Source organism: Hyla sarda, chromosome 4 (assembly GCF_029499605.1).
Source record: "Hyla sarda isolate aHylSar1 chromosome 4, aHylSar1.hap1, whole genome shotgun sequence".
In the NCBI taxonomy this organism is placed as follows: domain Eukaryota; kingdom Metazoa; phylum Chordata; class Amphibia; order Anura; family Hylidae; genus Hyla; species Hyla sarda.
This window is the reverse complement of record NC_079192.1, coordinates 134117581-134136040: the sequence shown is the minus strand read 5'-3', so window position 1 is coordinate 134136040 and position 18460 is coordinate 134117581. Positions and strand designations below refer to the sequence as shown.

The 18460-nt window shown below is 42.0% G+C and overlaps 1 pseudogene; it reads left to right on the top strand.

The window, feature by feature from the left end:
* The first annotated feature begins 219 nt into the window (after positions 1 to 219).
* Positions 220 to 14532, top strand: LOC130366912 (migration and invasion enhancer 1-like; annotated as a pseudogene).
* The last annotated feature ends 3928 nt before the right edge of the window (positions 14533 to 18460 follow it).

The following is an 18460-nucleotide window of genomic DNA, read 5'->3' as shown; positions in this document are numbered from 1 at the left end:
TCCACATAATAATGTACACAAATAAATAAAATAATACAAATTTACTATCAGAAAATAGAAACAGATTAGAAGAAAAAAAGTATCCGATCAGTATGAAAATAAAGGCAACACCCTTTACCCGCAGTGGACCCTTCTTACAATTTGATTTTCTCATTGCTGCTTCTATTGACTAAACACAGTTGCCATGGAAAAGACTAGCTTTGTGTATTCATAGTCCTGGAGATAGTAAGGGTCCATTCCTAAGCATGCAGGATATTGTGTCGCTGGTTTCATGTAACAGGTCAGGTGACATAGACAACACTATGGGGAAATGACTAAGCAGATTTCCAAACAGGTTCCTCTGGTAACACTCCCATCAGATGCTTTAAACATCAGCGCTGTAGCCTTCAACATTAATAGAAAGCAGAAAGATGCAGAAGCAAGCAATGAAGATTCACATAGAATACTGGTAAGTTGCTCCTGTATTATATCATGGATCTAGGATCAGCAATGGCTACTAGTATTATTTATCTAACATGCGTGTGTTTATAGCTGTATTTGCTTTTTTTTGCTCAGGGACACTAGTCTTCTGCCATATATGCCTCTTCTTTAACCTATCTCTCTGTGAATGTGAAATATTTACTTTAATATTATACATTTTTATAAAGTTCAAAGTTGCTATATTTATGCTGGCACTTGTATATATATATATATACATATATATAGATCACAAACATAAACCGCAGCACACCAGATTAACGTGAAGTGGTCTTTATTCCAACCAACGGAGCAACGTTTCAGACGCCCATGCGTCCTTTCTCAAGCCACTTGAGAAAGGACGCTTGAGAAAGGACGCATGGGTGTCTGAAACGTTGCTCCGTTGGTTGGAATAAAGACCACTTCACGTTAATCTGGTGTGCTGCGGTTTATGTTTGTGATCTGGATTTAGGAAGAGCTCCTGACCTGGGCTTATCTCCGCTTGCACCCCCCCCCCGTGAATAAAGGACTGATGTGCCACTCCACTTGCTTGTTTTTCTATATATATATATATATATATATATATATATATCTATATATATATATATACATATATATATGTGTGTTCATACAAGAAGTAGCACGGCACTGCGCTTGTGGAGGAAACTAACGTGTTGGATATGCGTCGGTGTAGCTGGGTGCTGCTGGTGGTGCTCCGACACAATAGGATTTTCATATGGTATTCAAAGAGAAGAAATCGGCAACTCACCATCTCAGCTGGTATATTCTTCTTTACTGAAGCATACTCACGTTACAATATAACAGAGGGAGAGGGTTATATAATATAATACTCACGTTACAATATAACAGAGGGAGAGGGTTATATAATATAATACTCACGTTACAATATAACAGAGGGAGAGGGTTATATAATATAATACTCACGTTACAATATAACAGAGGGAGAGGGTAATGGGGGGGGATAGTGATGTGCGACCGAGCTCCTGTTTCGCACACTAAGTGTGCTTCCTCCGGCCATTATGGCCGGAGGAAGCACACTTAGTGTGCGAAACAGGAGCTCGGTCGCACATCACTATCCCCTCCCCCATTACCCTCTCCCTCTGTTATATCGTAACATGAGTATTATATTATATAACCCTCTCCCTCTGTTATATTGTAACGTGTGTTTAGACACTTAGTGTGCGAAACAGAAGCTCGGTCACACATCACTATCCCCCCACTACCCTCTCCCTCTGTTATATTGTAACGTGAGTATTATATTATATAACCCTCTCCCTCTGTTATATTGTAAAGTGAGTATGCTTCAACAAAGAAGAATATACCAGCTGAGATGGTGAGTTGCCGATTTCTTCTCTTCTCGTTGAATATATATATGTGTTATTGCTATGTATTGTTTGTAGCAATATACGTAGTAGTCTATGTGTACATTGCGTGAGAATGCCAAACCTAAAAGTGACTTCACTTGTTAGACAGGATGAGGAACCATGAAAGATTTCATCACTCGTGTCCCTGTCCAGACAGTTAATGATTTTTGCCATGTTTCCTGACACACCTTGTTCCACCTTTGGATCTCTATTAATGTACAGCACGTTTTATAATGTGGATGTTACATACAGAATAATAATCATTGTATGTCATGTGTTTTAAAGGGAACATGTCATCAGATTTTACTACTATAAAACGTTGTCACTGTGCTGTAAATAGTGTAAACGCCTATATACCTTTGAAAAGAAAAGTTCTAAAAACATTTGCGTCATTTGCTAATGAGAGTCACCCGGTGAATCCAGGGCTCCAGAGTGTCCGGTGAATCCCGGGCTCCAGAGTGTCTGGCTAACACAGTAAAAACCCAGCCCATTTTCCTTTGATATGGATGAAGCCTCCTATATCATCCACAGGTCTCTCCAAATCTGGTTAGATGTAGACCGGTGAAAAAGAGTCATAGCAGGGCATTCACAATGGAGTGACATTGTACACAAGTGCTCTGGGAATCCAGTAATATGGGTATTCACATTAATCCATTGGCTGGGCTAGCTATGACTGGCCCTGGTGGGTTAAACCTGGTGTCCAATGGACATTTCAGTTTTAATTTGCATATGGTGCAGGAGTTTTCATAACAGTTTTCTAAGATATACAGCACTACACATGGTGGGTTAAACCTGGTGACAGGATAGGTGAATGAGCACCTAAGAGATGTAGAATTAAATTCAGCATCCAATGGTAAAATTAAATGGTAATCTGCACCAATAAGGTGGAGATGGCTTGGTGGAAAGGAGGTCTGGTTTCCTAGAAAGGGGTGTAGGACCCCACCCCACGCTACATTTATTACAAGCATAAATGGTCATGGAAATCCACAGCAGCTCTGAACTGGCATAGATTTCTGAGGCTGCAGCATAGATGCAAAAGCCTCAGGTTGGGCCAACGTTTTGCGCTGCGCTCAGCAATTGGGCGGGAAGAGAACACAGTATTGCACATAGGATGTTTGGCCTTCCCTTGTGCTTAATTTATTACAATTATTTCTGATGCCTGCACACAGACATAAATTGTAGTTAAATTCTATGCCAGCTCGGGAATGCACTTGGACTTACTGAGAGGTGTGAACCCCTCAATAAATCCAGTGCAGTGGACACCGTGACATTTCAGATAAAAGCAGAATATGAAATGCAGCACTATATAAATCCCCCCTTAAAGGGGTAGTCCAGTGGTGAAAAACTTATCTCTCTGTACGGGGGCCAGGTTCTCTGGCCAGATAGCGGGTGTCGACCTCCGCACGAAACGGCGGCCGACACGCCCCCTCAATACATCTCTATGGCAGAGCCAGAGATTGCCGAAGGCAGCGCTTCGGCTCTGCCATAGAGTTGTATTGAGGGGGCGTGTCGGCCGCCACTTTGTGCGGAGGTCGACACGCCCCCTTCCCGTGGGCTGTCGTGGCTCCGTACAGGAGATCGCAGGGGGCCCCAGCGGTCGGACCCCCCGGGATCTCAAACTTATCCCCTATCCTTAGGATAGGGGATAAGTTGTTCACCACTGGGTCACCACTGGACTACTCCTTTAATGTTCTTTGTTATTTTCATAAAAACTTATTGAACAAATGCATGAGAAAATAACCTTTCAAATAACTATCCAACAAATGTTTTCAGGTTCGCTCAATGATTAAAAGGGTTATCCACAATAAGTTGATTTTAGTATGTACCTGGCAGACAGTAATGGAAATGCTTAGGAAGGATCTGCGCTTGTCTTGGGCTAAATGGCTATGTTGTAAGATTACCATAACACTGTGGCTAGCTTTTTGTGAACTAGTATTTCCTGTTTGACTTTTCTTTTTTTGACTACAAATCCCACAATTCCATTTTCCTCCCTCCCACACATCAGCCACCCCACCCATGGAAACATAAATGAGCTGCAGACCTGTGGTTTTCAATTAGGGTGCCTACAGCTGTTGCATTAGTTGCAGATTGAATGCTCCACCCATTGTAGCAGACAGGCTCCCTGTCATCAGCTGACTAGTGAGTCAGGTCTCGGCCGCATTGCAACCTGGGAAAAATCTGAGACAACAGTCATTTTGTATGCTGATATTAATATAAAAATTGGAGTGAAAATCACAGAAGAATTGTGAGAAAACCGTCACACACAAGTACAGACACTATATTATGAACTACACCAACTTTTCAGCCCCTGTAGAATAGTCAAATAAAAAAAATTCCTGGAATACCCCTTTAATTATTCAAAAACACAAGAATTACAAAAATGCTACATCTAAGGTTATGTTCACACATTCAGGTTTTTAATAGCAATTACTGTAATATCATTGGCAATACTGTAAAATAAAAAGGATTCCTTTTTAAATAAAAGCAACCTGATATGAAAAATCCATAAATATAAAAGGGCTGTATTTTAAAAGCTTCCTGCTGTTTCCTAAAAAAAAAAAGATTTAAAACAAAAAAATAGAAAAAATAGAAAAAATAAGGATGTTTTAACAGGATGAAAAAATGTTGTGTAAACGTATCCTAATGGATTATTTTTCTCACATGTTGCTTTGCAGTGGAAGGTGAGGATACGAATCCCGTTATCAGGAGCTAGCCTCTGAAATAAAGGAGCATGTAACTGATGCGGAGATTAGTGGAGGTGTAGGCAGAGTTGGTGAGTATTCTCTTTTTCTTTATGAGCTTGTAGGCCCTGTTTACATGTTTGGGATTTCATGCAGATTCTTCACCAAAATCCACATGCAATAGGTATCTCCTTAAATAGATGTAACTATGCCGCTGAAAAAATAAACATGGATTAGTCCGACATGGATGGGACTAATCCAGGTTTAGATCTGCAGCACATCAAACTCCACATCTGGATCCTGTAGTAAATATGTGTTGGATTTGCAATATGTAAACATACCCTTAGGCTACAGTATGTTACACAGTGTAAAATATAGTGGTGTATTTTATTTTATACGTATATAGTAGGCACAACCTTCTGTGAGCTACTGTAAGTCCATACACATGGGAGGTCCTGGGAACTACGGAGGTGCTCGATCTCTATAGTAAAACAATAATCCAAGAGAATTGAGCAATTAATAGGGTTCACTCACCGCTTCTGGTGCTCAATCTTTATTTCGAGGTAAAGTACAAAAAGCACATCAGAGTGCCAAGCTCGGACACGTCCGAGCTTGGCCCCCTGATGCGCTTTTTGTACTGCACCTCGAAATATTGAGCACCAGAAGCGGTGAGTGAACTCTCTTAATTTCTTGATTCTCTTGGATTAGTATTTTATTTTATGTGTGCATTTTTTGCCGGAATCTGCAAAAATGCGGCTGCAAAAACATTGCGGCCACACTTTTGCAGACCTACAGTGAGGATCAAAAGTTTGGGCACCCCAGGTAAAAATTTGTCTTAATGTGCATAAAGAAGCCAAGGAAAGATGGAAAAATCTCCAAAAGGCATCAAATTACAGATTACACATTCTTATAATATGTCAACAAAAGTTAGATTTTATTTCCATCATTTACACTTTCAAAATAACAAAAAAATGGCATCTGCAAAAGTTTGGACACCCTGCAGAGTTAATATCTTGTACTGCCCTCTTTGGCAATTATCACAGCTTGTAAACGCTTTTTGTAGCCAGCTAAGAGTCTTTCAATTCTTGTTTGAGGTATCTTTGCCCATTCTTCCTTACAAAAGTCTTCCAGTTCTTTGAGATTTCTGGGCTGTCTGTCAAGCACTGCTCTTTTAAGGTCTATCCATAGATTTTCAATTATGTTGAGGTCAGCAGATTGTGAAGGCCATGGCAAAACCTTCCGTTTACGCCTCTTGATGTAATGCCCCATGGATTTCGAGGTGTGTTTAGGATCATTATCCATTTGTAGAAGCCATCCTCTCTTTAACTTCAGCTTTTTCACAGATGGCATCAAGTAGGCATCAAAAATTTGCTGAAATTTTATTGAATCCATTTTTCCTTCTACTCGTGAGATGTTCCCTATGCCACTGGCTGCAATATAACCCCAAAGCATGATTGATCCACCCCCACGCTTAACAGTTGGACAGAGGTTCTTTTCATTAAATGCTGTTCCCCTTCTTCTCCAAATGTCTTCCCAGATGATGATTGAGAACAATCCATGACACTGGCAGGTCTCAGCTTTGCAAAGGGGGCAATGCATGCTATAAATTCTGCACGGTGCCCAAACTTTTGCAGACGCCATTTTTTTGTTTTCTTGTATTTTGAAAGTGTAAATGATGGAAATAAAATCTAACTTTTGTTGACATATTATAAGAATGTCTAATCTGTAATTTGATGCCTTTTGGAGATTTTTCCATCTTTCCTTGGCTTCTTTATGCACAATGACAGGCATTTATCAAGGGGTTAAGTCAGGTTTTCTTTACTATAATTGTCGCAAAATTGTCGCAACTGCAACTACATGTGTTTTCGTGTGACAATTTGCGTGAAGAACAAGAAAAGCAAGAAAATTCTAACTTGCTTATGAAGTTAATTTTTCAAAATGGATTTGCTTTAGTCAGGTATTTATTAACTGCGGCAGTCGCAGCTGCGCAATAAAATGTTGCAACGGCAGTAAAAATTTACTAACCATGGAGCAGGAAAAGCTACTGCCGCCCCGGCTCCGACATACTTTCTCCCTGCTACCCTCACTTCGCTACAGGGACACTGCAGTGAAATACATCCCCCCTCTCACCTGCCAGCGCCACACAACTCCCATCTGTCTGCTAACTGTTGCAAGACTACAAGTCCCAGCATGCCCTTACAGTGAGGACACGCTGGGAGTTGTAGTCTTGTAGCAGCGGGAGCTGAGCGACGCGGGCGGGAGACAAGGGGGGGGGGGAGACATTATTAAGTGAGGGTAGCGGGGAGGCAGTATGAGGAGCCCGGGCGGCTGCACTGTAATGTCAGTCCTTATAACATATACCGGCACCGCAGACTCCAAAATCCCCTCCTGTCATTTCACATTTCCCGCTGGGTCCTATGATTGGCCAGGACCAGCAGCCAATCACAGGACCAGACCGGAACAGTGATATGATTAGGGGATATAGGAGTCTTTAAGGGCATGCTGGGAGTTGTAGTCCTGCAGCTGGGGGCAGGGGACAAGCTTGTCACTTGCCCACACATCTCCTGCACCACACAACTACAACTCCCAGCATGTCCTTACTGTAAGGGCATGCTGGGAGTTGTAGTCGTGCGGGGCGGGAGATGTGCGAGCAGGTGATAATAAATGTACTAACCAATTTTTTTTTCTCATTTCAGATCCGTGTATCCTGTGGACTCCTTCGGATTCGGTGGACTACTTCGATGACCAGCATTTTTCTTTGTTTGATTTTAATAATATGGTTAACGAGGGCTTGTGGGGGAGTGTTTTTTGTAATAAATTTTTTTTAAACCTGTTGTGTTTTTTCCTTACTTTACTTGACAGGCTTAGTAGTGGAAGCTGTCTTATAGGCGGAGTCCATTACTGAGCTGGGCTTAGCGTTAGCCACAAAAACAGCTAGCGCTAACCCCCCAGCTAACGCCACAGGGGTGCCGGGAAGAGCCGGTACCAAAAGGCCCGAAGCGTCAAAAATGGCACTCCTGGGCCTAGGCGGTAACAGGCTGGCGTTATTTAGGCTGGGGAGGGCCAGTAACAATGGTCCTCGCCCACCCTGGTAACGTCAGGCTGTTGCTGTTTGGTTGGTATTTGGCTGAGAATAAAAATAAGGGGGACCCTATGCGTTTTTTTATTAAACAAATAATTTAATATTTAAAAAAAAACACATAGGGTCCTCCCTATTTTTATTCTCAGCCAAATACAAACCAAACAGCAACAGCCTGACGTTACCAGGATGGGCGAGGACCATTGTTACTGGCCCTCCCCAGCCTAAATAACACCAGCCTGTTGCCGACTAGGCCCAGGAGCATTTTTGACGCTCCGGGCCTGTTGGTACCGGCTCTTCCCGTCACCCCTGTGGTTTTGGGTACCGGGGTAATAATTGGGGGTTAGCGCTAGCTGTTTTTGTGGCTAACGCTAAGCCCGACTTAGTAATGGACTCCATCTGTAAGACAGCTTCCACTATTAAGCCTGTCCAGTAAGTAAAAAAAAAAAAAAACACAACAGGTTTAAAAAATAATTTATTACTAAAAACTCTCCCCCACAAGCCCTCGTTAACCATTTTATTAACATCAAGCAAAGAAAAACACTGGTCGACGAAGTAGCCCACCGAATCCGAAGTCCATAGGATACACGGATACAAGGATCTGTAGAAGAAGTAACAAATAAATAAAAAAATGAGTAAGTACATTTAGGGAGAAAAAACTGTGTTAAAAATGTTTTTTATAAACACACACACATTATATATATATATATATATATATATATATATAAATATAAATATATATATATATATATATATATATATGCACATTTTTTTTTCAAAGCTGCATAGTGGTGTTCTGTAGTCATTATTTGGTTTTTGCTTATGTGTGCTAAAAAATGGTATTTAAAAGTGATTTCTTGGTTTTTGCTCATGTAAGCCAAATTTATCAACCCCCTGTGATAGTATGATAAATATGTCATACATAAGCAAAAAAATTGCAAGAAAAAAATGGCTACAGAACTTGCTTACCAAAGCAACGATGATAAATGTCCCCGAATAATACCAATTTTTACCTGGGGTGCCCAAACTTTTGATCCCTACTGTACATAGTATTAGGTTGATGATATGGCTGGTCGGTGTTGTCAGCACATATCAACTGCAGACAATGACCCATATTTATTATGCAATTTGTGCCAGGTTCTGGCATAAACAGTGTTGCTACACTATCACAACGTTTTTTCTTGCTGCTCACCAGATTTAGTATGGCTCTCAAAGAGCCATACTTTGTACCAGATTATTTGGAATAGGAAGAAATGGCACAAATTCTGGTGCAAATCTATAACCACTCATAGTAAAGCTTAGATTATATTTGCCGACATTCAGGGATTCATATTTGCAAAATTTTGAAAGAGATATGCACCTTAAATTTGTTGCAGATCACTTTTACTGTGTCATTAACTAGGAGTCCACACTGCAAAAATACTGCATTTCAATGGGATTCTGCTGTTCTGTTCTCACTGCAGAATCGCAACAGTGGAATTCTGCCGGTTAAATGAATGTCCACCGAAAGAATGAACATGTTCATTCTTTAAGCAGAATTTATGTGGATTGCATTGCTGTCTATGAGACGGTGCATGTCTGCGCAGTCCTACCGCCGATGATTTCGGCACCTCCTGCTGCAAGTGGACATTCAACCAATGAAATATTGTCCGTAAAGATAATCACTTTAGATACAGAGAATTTGGACAGATGTTAAAGGGGTACTTCGGTGGAAAACTTTATTTATTTATTTATTTTTTTATCAACTGGTGCCAGAAAGTTAAACAGATTTGTAAATTGCTTCTATTAAAAAATCTTAATCCTTCCAGTACTTATTAGCTGCTGAATACTACAGTGAAAATTCTTTTCTTTTTGGAACTGAGTGGTGGAAATGTATCAAAGCTGTCTATTTCCCGCATCAATATAAACCAACCTACAGAAGGTTTGGCCGGTCCATTGTGCGTCTAATTTATCAAAAGTCGCACGGCTCTTAAATTCTGTGCACAGACTTCGGGATCTATGATTTAGACTGTATTTAAACCTGCTCCAGCATGGTCATACATTTCAGCGTACTTTCTACCAATGCGACTTTTTGTCGAAAAGTCGCTATTGATAAATTTAGCACCAATGCATTTTTCCGTCTAAAATGGACTAGAATGCGTCATGTTCTAAAAATCCTCTAAAGCAAAAGGCGCGAAAGTCGCACATATTTGGACTGCAACTTTCTGTGACAATTTAGACAGGATAAACCAGTCTAAATCCTTTGAAAAATCTCCCTCAGTGCTCTCTGCTGACATCATGACCACAGTGCTCTCTGCTGACACCTCTCTGCTGTCCATTTTAGGAACTGTCCAGAGCAGCATATGTTTTCTATGGGGATTTTCTTCTACTCTGGACAGTTCTTAAAATGGACAGAGATGTCAGCAGAGAGTACTGCGCTTGTGATGTCAGCAGAGAGCTCTGTGTTCCAAAATGAAAAGAATTTCCTCTGTAGTATTCAACAGCTAATAAGTACTGGAAGGATTAAGATTTTTTAACAGAAGTAATTTACTAAATCTGTTTAACTTTCTGGCACCAGTTGATAAAAAAAAAAAAAGTTTTCCACCGGAGCACCCCTTTAAGTAGTTGGATTGTATAAAAGAGTACTGCATGCGACCAATAGAACACCAGGGAGACGCTGAACATCGATGTATGCTGGAATGCTGCTGATGGACATAGGGCACCATTTGGTTACTTGATTTTGTTGACTAAACTTTGCAGCGGACAGGCATTTTGTTCAATTATTTAAAATGGTAATAATTGATATTTGTATACAGTGATCCCTCAACTTACAATGGCCTCTACATACAATAGTTTCAACATACAATGGTCTTTTCTGGACCATTGTAACTTGAAACCAGACAGTGAAACAGACAGTCCAGATCTGTGAAACGTGTCAATGGCCGGAAGAACTGACCAATCAGAATGGGCATTTTACTGGTAAAATCCCTGTATTACTGAAGCGTATGCACTGACTGGTGTCTGGTAGCACCCCCTACAGTACAGGGAGGTATTACATGTTCTGTACTACTCTTTACCTGTATTACTGAAGCGTATGCACTGACTGGTGTCTGGTAGCACCCCCTACAGTACAGGGAGGTATTACATGTTCTGTACTACTCTTTACCTGTATTACTGAAGCGTATGCACTGACTGGTGTCTGTTAGCGCCCCCTACAGTACAGGGAGGTATTACATGTTCTGTACTACTCTTTACCTGTATTACTGAAGCGTATGCACTGACTGGTGTCTGTTAGCGCCCCCTACAGTACAGGGAGGTATTACATGTTCTGTACTACTCTTTACCTGTATTACTGAAGCGTATGCACTGACTGGTGTCTGTTAGCGCCCCCTACAGTACAGGGAGGTATTACATGTTCTGTGCTCTTTATCTGTGCCAGGGTTAGCTGCTCCTTTTGGACACCAGGTGAGGGCGGCTCCATGTTACGTTTTTTAGGACACTGTGTGTACTGTAAAGGACCCTGGAGAAGCTCCTGTCCTCTACATAGACAGTGATTACAGCTCCCAGCAGATCTTTCTTATATTTATCTGTAAGCATTTGCTTTATCTTTATTAGTTATTTACTTATTTTTCTTTAATCCTCACTTTTTCCTATTTTTGGATGACATTTTGATGGCTTCAGAACCAATTACCAGGTTTCCATAGAGTTATGGTCTCAACATACAATGGTTTCAACATACAATGGTCATTCTGGAACCAATTAATATTGTAACTTGAGGGACCGCTGTATATGTATTTTTATTTATTTATTTATAAGTCTACTAATTTATTATTTACAGGAAGCTTTGAGGTTAAAGTCAATGATGAGTTGATCTTCTCCAAGCTGGAATGCGGAGGCTTCCCATATGCAAAGGACGTAAGTATTGATATTTTATTTGCATTAAAAGGGGAAGTTTTGTTATAGAAGAGCAGCTAAAAGTATCTAAGGATTTCAATACATGTGTGCAGATACTGTCCAGTATTATATCAGGGTAAGAAATGTGGTCATCTTTAGAATTTAGAAGGATAAAAAAAAAAGTTACAAGAAGAAAAGTTAAGAGATTATATATTTATTGTTTGAAAAATAGTTCTGAGAAATTTGATATTTCCATAGCATGACATGTATAGCTAATGCCACCGGGTGTGCCATTTACATTAGCCAACACAACCAAAAAGGGTGATGGTTTTCATGTATGCACCATCAATTTAGCTTAAAGGAAAACCGTTATCCCGTTCACCCACACTAAACCCAATATACTGGGTTATAGTGCGGGTGACCAGGAGACCGATGCAGGGTCTCTAACAGTGGTACCTTCAGTCTGGCGCCCGGTCCCTATGAAGGTCCGCTTCTTTCTTTAGTGAATTGCGCACTGGAGGCAGGCCCGCCGGGTGAATTTAAATATTCATGGGCGCTGGTCACATGAGCGCTTACGTGACCAGCACTACATGAATATTCTAATTCATCTGGCAGGCCCGCCTCCTGTGTGCAATACAGCAAAGAAAGAAGCGGACCTTCAGAGGGACCGGGCGCCAGACTGAATGTACGTATGTTAGTCAGAGACCCTGCATCGGTCTCCTGGTCACCCGCACTATAACACAGTGACCGTTTTCCTTTAACAGTAAAAAGCAATGCTGATGTAATATAAACTCTGTTGCACAGCATCTGTTACGATCACACCCCATCGGCCCAGCTGAGACACTGGAGAGAATGTGATAATGCAAGGGATAATGCCACCAGAACTGGGTACCTGTGATAGTCCCAACAAGTCACTAAATTAACCCTTATTAATTGTGTTCTACCTTTAGAAAGGTGAACTTATATTTAGAGCAAAGACCAGAGCTGTATAATTAAACAGTTAAAAAATGTTTCAAAGTTTTATGTACAAAAAAACAAGTAGCACACAGGTTGTAAAAAGTATAAGTAATGCCACATGACCAAAAAAGGGATAAACACAAGAAAATCCTTACATATGATTATCAGTGTATAGAAGCCCTTGTGAGAGAAATTTCATGGGATAGTTTTCAAGATGTAACGAAAAGCTGTAACCAGGTTTGTAACAAAGAAATGTCCTCAGCATCTATATTATATATGTGGTGTCAGGTGATGGTAATGTGCAAATTAACCTTTTCGTGATGCCAGGGCACGGTTAACCTAAACACCGTCCGAGGTTGAGTCAGCTTCTCCTGAGCCAGGCATGGGCAATAAATACTCCAACGCAAGGTTACAGATAAACTGACTTTACTGAGGTAGGATAGATGATAAAAATCCGTTACAGCTCAGATTAATACAAAGGGAGGTTCAGGGTAAACCTTGGAAGCCTATCGCCTTGCTGAGATTTGTAGTAGCTTAAATTGTGCTGTAAATGGCTAAACAGGCTTAAAGCAACAGGTAAAATGCCAGAACATAGACCATAGCATAACGTTGCATTATATTGAGTCCTGAGTAGTGTGAGCCCAAGACGGACACTGAAGGCAACATCTGCCACACAGGATGGGCAGTCCGCTTCTTTCTTCACTGAATTGCGTGCTGGAGGCTGGCCCGCCGGCTGGATTTGAATATTCATGGTCACTGGTCACATGATTGCTTGTGTCTACTGATTGCTCATGTGGCCAACGACCATGAATATTCAAATCCAGCTGGCGGGCCAGCCTCCAGCACGCAATTCAGTGCAGATAGAAGCAGAAATTCAGAGGGACCAGGTACATTAGACCACGCATCAGCCTCCTGTTCTCCCGTGTATTGGGTTTGGTGTGGGTTAACAGGATGACTGTTTTCCTTTAAGGCTACATTCACACTACCATCGCGCCCTGTCAATTATGGCCATCAAACTCTTTTTTTTTTTTTTGGGAGTTTGACGGCCGTCACTTTGACAGGGCACAACGGGCAATAACAGGTCCCGATGAACCCCATTATAGTCAATGGAGTCCGTCGGGCGCCGCTATTTTTAGAAGGAATAGTGGGAGAAAAAGACGGTGCAAGCACTATTTTTTCTCCTGCTATTCTCCCCGGCGGTCCTGACAGCCATCACACTACCGGGTCAAACTACTCACTCAGTTCATGGTCTAGACATGATACATATACACAATGAAAATACATAAGGATCGATCTTACACTCAAGCATAGGGCCTGACAGTATCTACTGGAGCAAACTACAAGTTTTCTTCTGATAGAATCTGTGTAACTCCATAAAGCAAACATGTGTGAAGCAGAGGCATACAGAGCCACCGTAGGGCCCATAGACTTCTAAATTCTCTTATTGTTCCATACAGCTTGGAGGACACTGTTTGCTGTGCCACTATCTACTGCCCCTCTCTTTGTACAGCAGTAGAGATGAGCGAACTTACAGTAAATTCGATTCGTCACGAACTTCTCGGCTCGGCAGTTAATGACTTATCCTGCCTAAATTAGTTCAGCTTTCAGGTGCTCCCGTGGGCTGGAAAAGGTGGATACAGTCCTAGGAGACTCTTTCCTAGGACTGTATCCACCTTTTCCAGCCCACGGGAGCACCTGAAAGCTGAACTAATTCATGCAGGATAAGTCATCAACTGCCGAGCCGAGAAGTTTGTGACGAATCGAATTTACTTTAAGTCCACTCATCTCTATGCAGCAGTATTACAATAACATATACTTGTGACTTATATTTGTGATTTTTGTGTGTAAATAGATCATAGAAATGCTGGAGAAGATGAAACAAGGGAAACAGGCTGAAAAGGTCACCAGGAACAAAAAAGGCTGCATTGTCCAATGAAGGAAGGAAGAGAGAGTTGGGAACAGACTGGGCTACAGACAAGAGCAGATTCTGCCAATGACTGGTTTCTTCATAAAAGCCGAGGAAATCACGACCAATCTTAGAATCTGATCTTAAATCCTGTAACTTGGCTGTACCCTTCTCAGCATGGAATAAATGTTCTAAACACTGTATGATGTGTTGTCTTTTCATTTTACTTACGTGTCAATATGAAGGTTGTTTTCAGATTCCGAATCATTGGATATCATTAAGGTGCTAGAGGAATATGATTGACTTTCTAATATTACAAATGGCCCCCCCCGTGTACCTATTATTACTTGGCACAGTGTTTCCAAGGTGCCTCCAGCTGTGGCAAAACTACAACTCCTAGCATGCCCGGACAGCCAAAGGCTGTCCGGGCATGCTGGGAGTTGTAGTTTTGCCACAGCTTCAGGCACCCTGGTTGGGAAACACTGACTTAGCATTTAAAGCGAAATTTTCACCTCCACACGCAGTGCCGCCCTCGCCTCCATACGAGGTACGGAGGTGTAGGCACCATCAGTTTGGGCATAACGGGTTCTAAATAAAGGTCTTTTTCCTTATTTTGCCTGCGGTTTGTGAAGTTATATTCATGCTGTCTTGTAATGCCAGGGGAAGAGTCGGATGGGCCGTCCAACTCTCGCAGCGGCACGCCTCCTCCCTAACCTAACCCCCTCCTAGCATGGAGCTCTGTACTTCAATCATTCAGGACCAGCAAAGTAAGGAAAAGGACCTTCTCTAACTGGTGGTGCCTGCTCCCCCGTACCTCATACAGAGGTGAGGGCAGTACTGCGCTCTCTGTCCGGCCAGCTCCTAGCGGGAAATATGAAGTGTGGTGATTTCTTATTCCTTTCTGGGAGCTCTGATTGGTTGGCACTGACTGACCAATCAAAGCTCCCGGAAGGGAATATGACATCACAGCAATGTAACTTTATATTCCCGAGCTGGGAGCAGGTGAAGTTAAAAAAACTGTGACCCAAAGTCAAATCTGACCTGAGCTCAGAGCTCTTAGCCCTTCTCAATGCTGATCGCTGTTAGTTCTGGGAATTAGGGTTAGGATTAGGGGTTAGGACTAGGGTTAGGGGTTAGGATTAGGGGTCAGGGTTAGGATTAAGGGGTTAAGGTTAGGATTAGTGTTAGAGGTTAGGATTAGGGTTATGGATTAGGGAGTGAGAGGGAGTCGGCTGTAAAGCAGAAAAGGGTGTCCCTGTGCAAAGGGTCACATTCCGCTTCGAGGACACAGTTTTCTTCAATACACCGGCTGGGGAGCACGGAGCACAGTACAGCCAGCAGCCAGCAGAAGTGCAGCGCTGGCCCAAAAAATTTGTTACAAAATGAGTTACAAATGAGATTTGCAACTTGTTTTTTGCTTAACAACAAATCGGAGCTTGATTTAACGCTCAATTTAACAAATTGCGTTATCGATGTTCATCGATAATATGGATTAATTGTTGCAGCCTTAATGCAAAGGCTGTCAGTGTAAAATCAATGAGCCCACAAAATGTAATCTGATCTACCAAAATTGTTGTTTTTTTGTGTGGTATGTTGTTTCAGACTTTCACTCTATTTACTATGGGGACGCACAAATCGGGGGGAAAAAAAGTAGTACGTTTTACCCATCTTTCTCATGAATTGCATGATTTTTGTGAATTTATTAGTAAATTGGTTGGATTGGTCTGAAATCATGAAGCCACACCCCTTTAGCAGGTTTTTCAGTGATTTTGGTGTGGAAGTCAGGTTGGCTTTTTTTTTACGGAAATTCTGGTGCGGGCAGCGTGCGCTACAATTGTAGCCCACAAGCTGACAAAAAACAGTCTGAACACACTAGTAAGTCAGGGCCTCTATGTTGCTCCACTCAGTAAATACGTCATGAAACTTGTCACCAATAATTTGCAGTTATGACACAAGCTGTGGTCCATCTAAAATTCCCTGGCTATTCTCCCCATCTTCCCGTCTAGATGCTGCTCTGTACATCCCCTTGTCTTTACTGTAATCTGTTCTTTCTCTATAGTTAGCCATACAGGATTGATAAACGTAGATGTCTCTCAAAAAACGAAAGAGATTCCGCTGTCAATCTTACAAGTATAAGGCGGCCCACCTGCTGTGCCCCTCCCCATCCCCATTGACAGATGTTCGGAAACCAAGAACTAGTCATGTTTGGTTTCAGAATGAGTGATTCTTCATTTCCCCAGTAGATGAGCTTTTTCATAGATGTCTCACCAGCTGTGTACCCCCTGTTGTTTCACCAGCAGTGTACCCCCTGTTGTTTCACCAGCAGTGTACCCCCTGTTGTTTCACCAGCAGTGTACCCCCTGTTGTTTCACCAGCAGTGTACCCCCTGTTGTTTCACCAGCAGTGTACCCCCTGTTGTTTCACCAGCAGTGTACCCCCTGTTGTTTCACCAGCAGTGTACCCCCTGTTGTTTCACCAGCAGTGTACCCCCTGTTGTTTCACCAGCAGTGTACCCCCTGTTGTTTCACCAGCAGTGTACCCCCTGTTGTTTCACCAGCAGTGTACCCCCTGTTGTTTCACCAGCAGTGTACCCCCTGTTGTTTCACCAGCAGTGTACCCCCTGTTGTTTCACCAGCAGTGTACCCCCTGTTGTTTCACCAGCAGTGTACCCCCTGTTGTTTCACCAGCTGTGTACCCCCTGTTGTTTCACCAGCAGTGAGTTAATGTGGTTTTCACCAACTGCTATTTTATGTATATGACTACGGTAGCTGAACATCTAAAGGATCGTCCACTATTGGCTTTAGCACCCTGGTTTTATGAGGTCAGGAAAAGTCTTTATTGTTCAAGAAACAGCGCCACTCCTGGCCAAAAGTGTCTGGTATTGTAGCTCAACCCCAGCTACATCACCAGATACAGGTCACCGAGGCGTTTGCACGTGTATACATATGTAAGTCTGTACACACCGTAGCCTGTTTTGCCAGCATATTTGATACATGTCAGTACAGGCAACTGTAAACGCTTACGTTTGTAAGAAAAATGTGTGAACTTACAAGAGAATGACACCATTTCTGATTTGAAAACTGAGTAGATTATTATTTTGATGACCAGCAATAGAAGCATTGGAATTTTTTGATGTTTCAGAAAGTAACTTCTGTGACAATAGCTATGTAAGCGGCTGCTGGTCACAACCAGCACAGTAATGTGGATAGTGTAAGCAGATGCCTCCTAGAAGAAAGGACATGTTGTATAGTATGATCTGGCAACAGATAAATAATGTAAGAAAGGGTCATTAAAGCATAACTGTCAGATCCCACAAAAAAAAAAAAATGTATTCAGTCCCTAATCCTGACCATGTACATCTAATTTTAATTCCTCTATAACCTATATTTATTAGAAATCCTCTCATGGGAAGGGGCGTGTCCCTTCTTGTGGTGGTGGGAGGTGATTGGTGTGTGGTAGAAGGGGGCGTGTCTATCCCTTGCAGTGGTGGGAGGTGATTGGTGTGTCTGCTCGTGCAGCCTTGTCCATGAGTCACTGGTTAGTGTCCAGGTAGGCATGGGGACCCCTAGTTGTGGGATTGTCAGGAGCTGTTATCTTTATTAAATATTTAAAAACATTTCAACAACCATATTACAAAAGGTCTTTAATTTTTATCAGTAACAACATCTGATCAGCAGGGGTGCCAGGAGTTGACCCCTGCCTATGTAAAGCTACATTCTCATCATGATTGTGTCATACCGCTGCCAAATCCAGTGGGGAAATTTAAAAATCAACATCGCTGGACCCACGTTGCATGCCATTCATTTGAATGAGCCGAATAGAGTCGGATAGTGACTCCGGTCGGTCTCATTTTTGGACTGTATATGGTTTTGTTGCCGAACTGTCACATTAGTCTGGCAATAAAACTGATACAGTTCAAAAGGGGACCATACAAAAGGATCCTAGAGTGGTTGTGAAGCAGGTAGGCAGAGCTTGACCCCTGCAATTTCGGTGCGGGTGGTCTATTGAGTTTTACATAGACAGTATGCCATAAACATGTATTGATTATGGCACATAAAGGGTTAATGGCAGACAACAGCGGCATCAGCTGCTGATATAAGCTGGGACCTGCCTTGCATGAAGC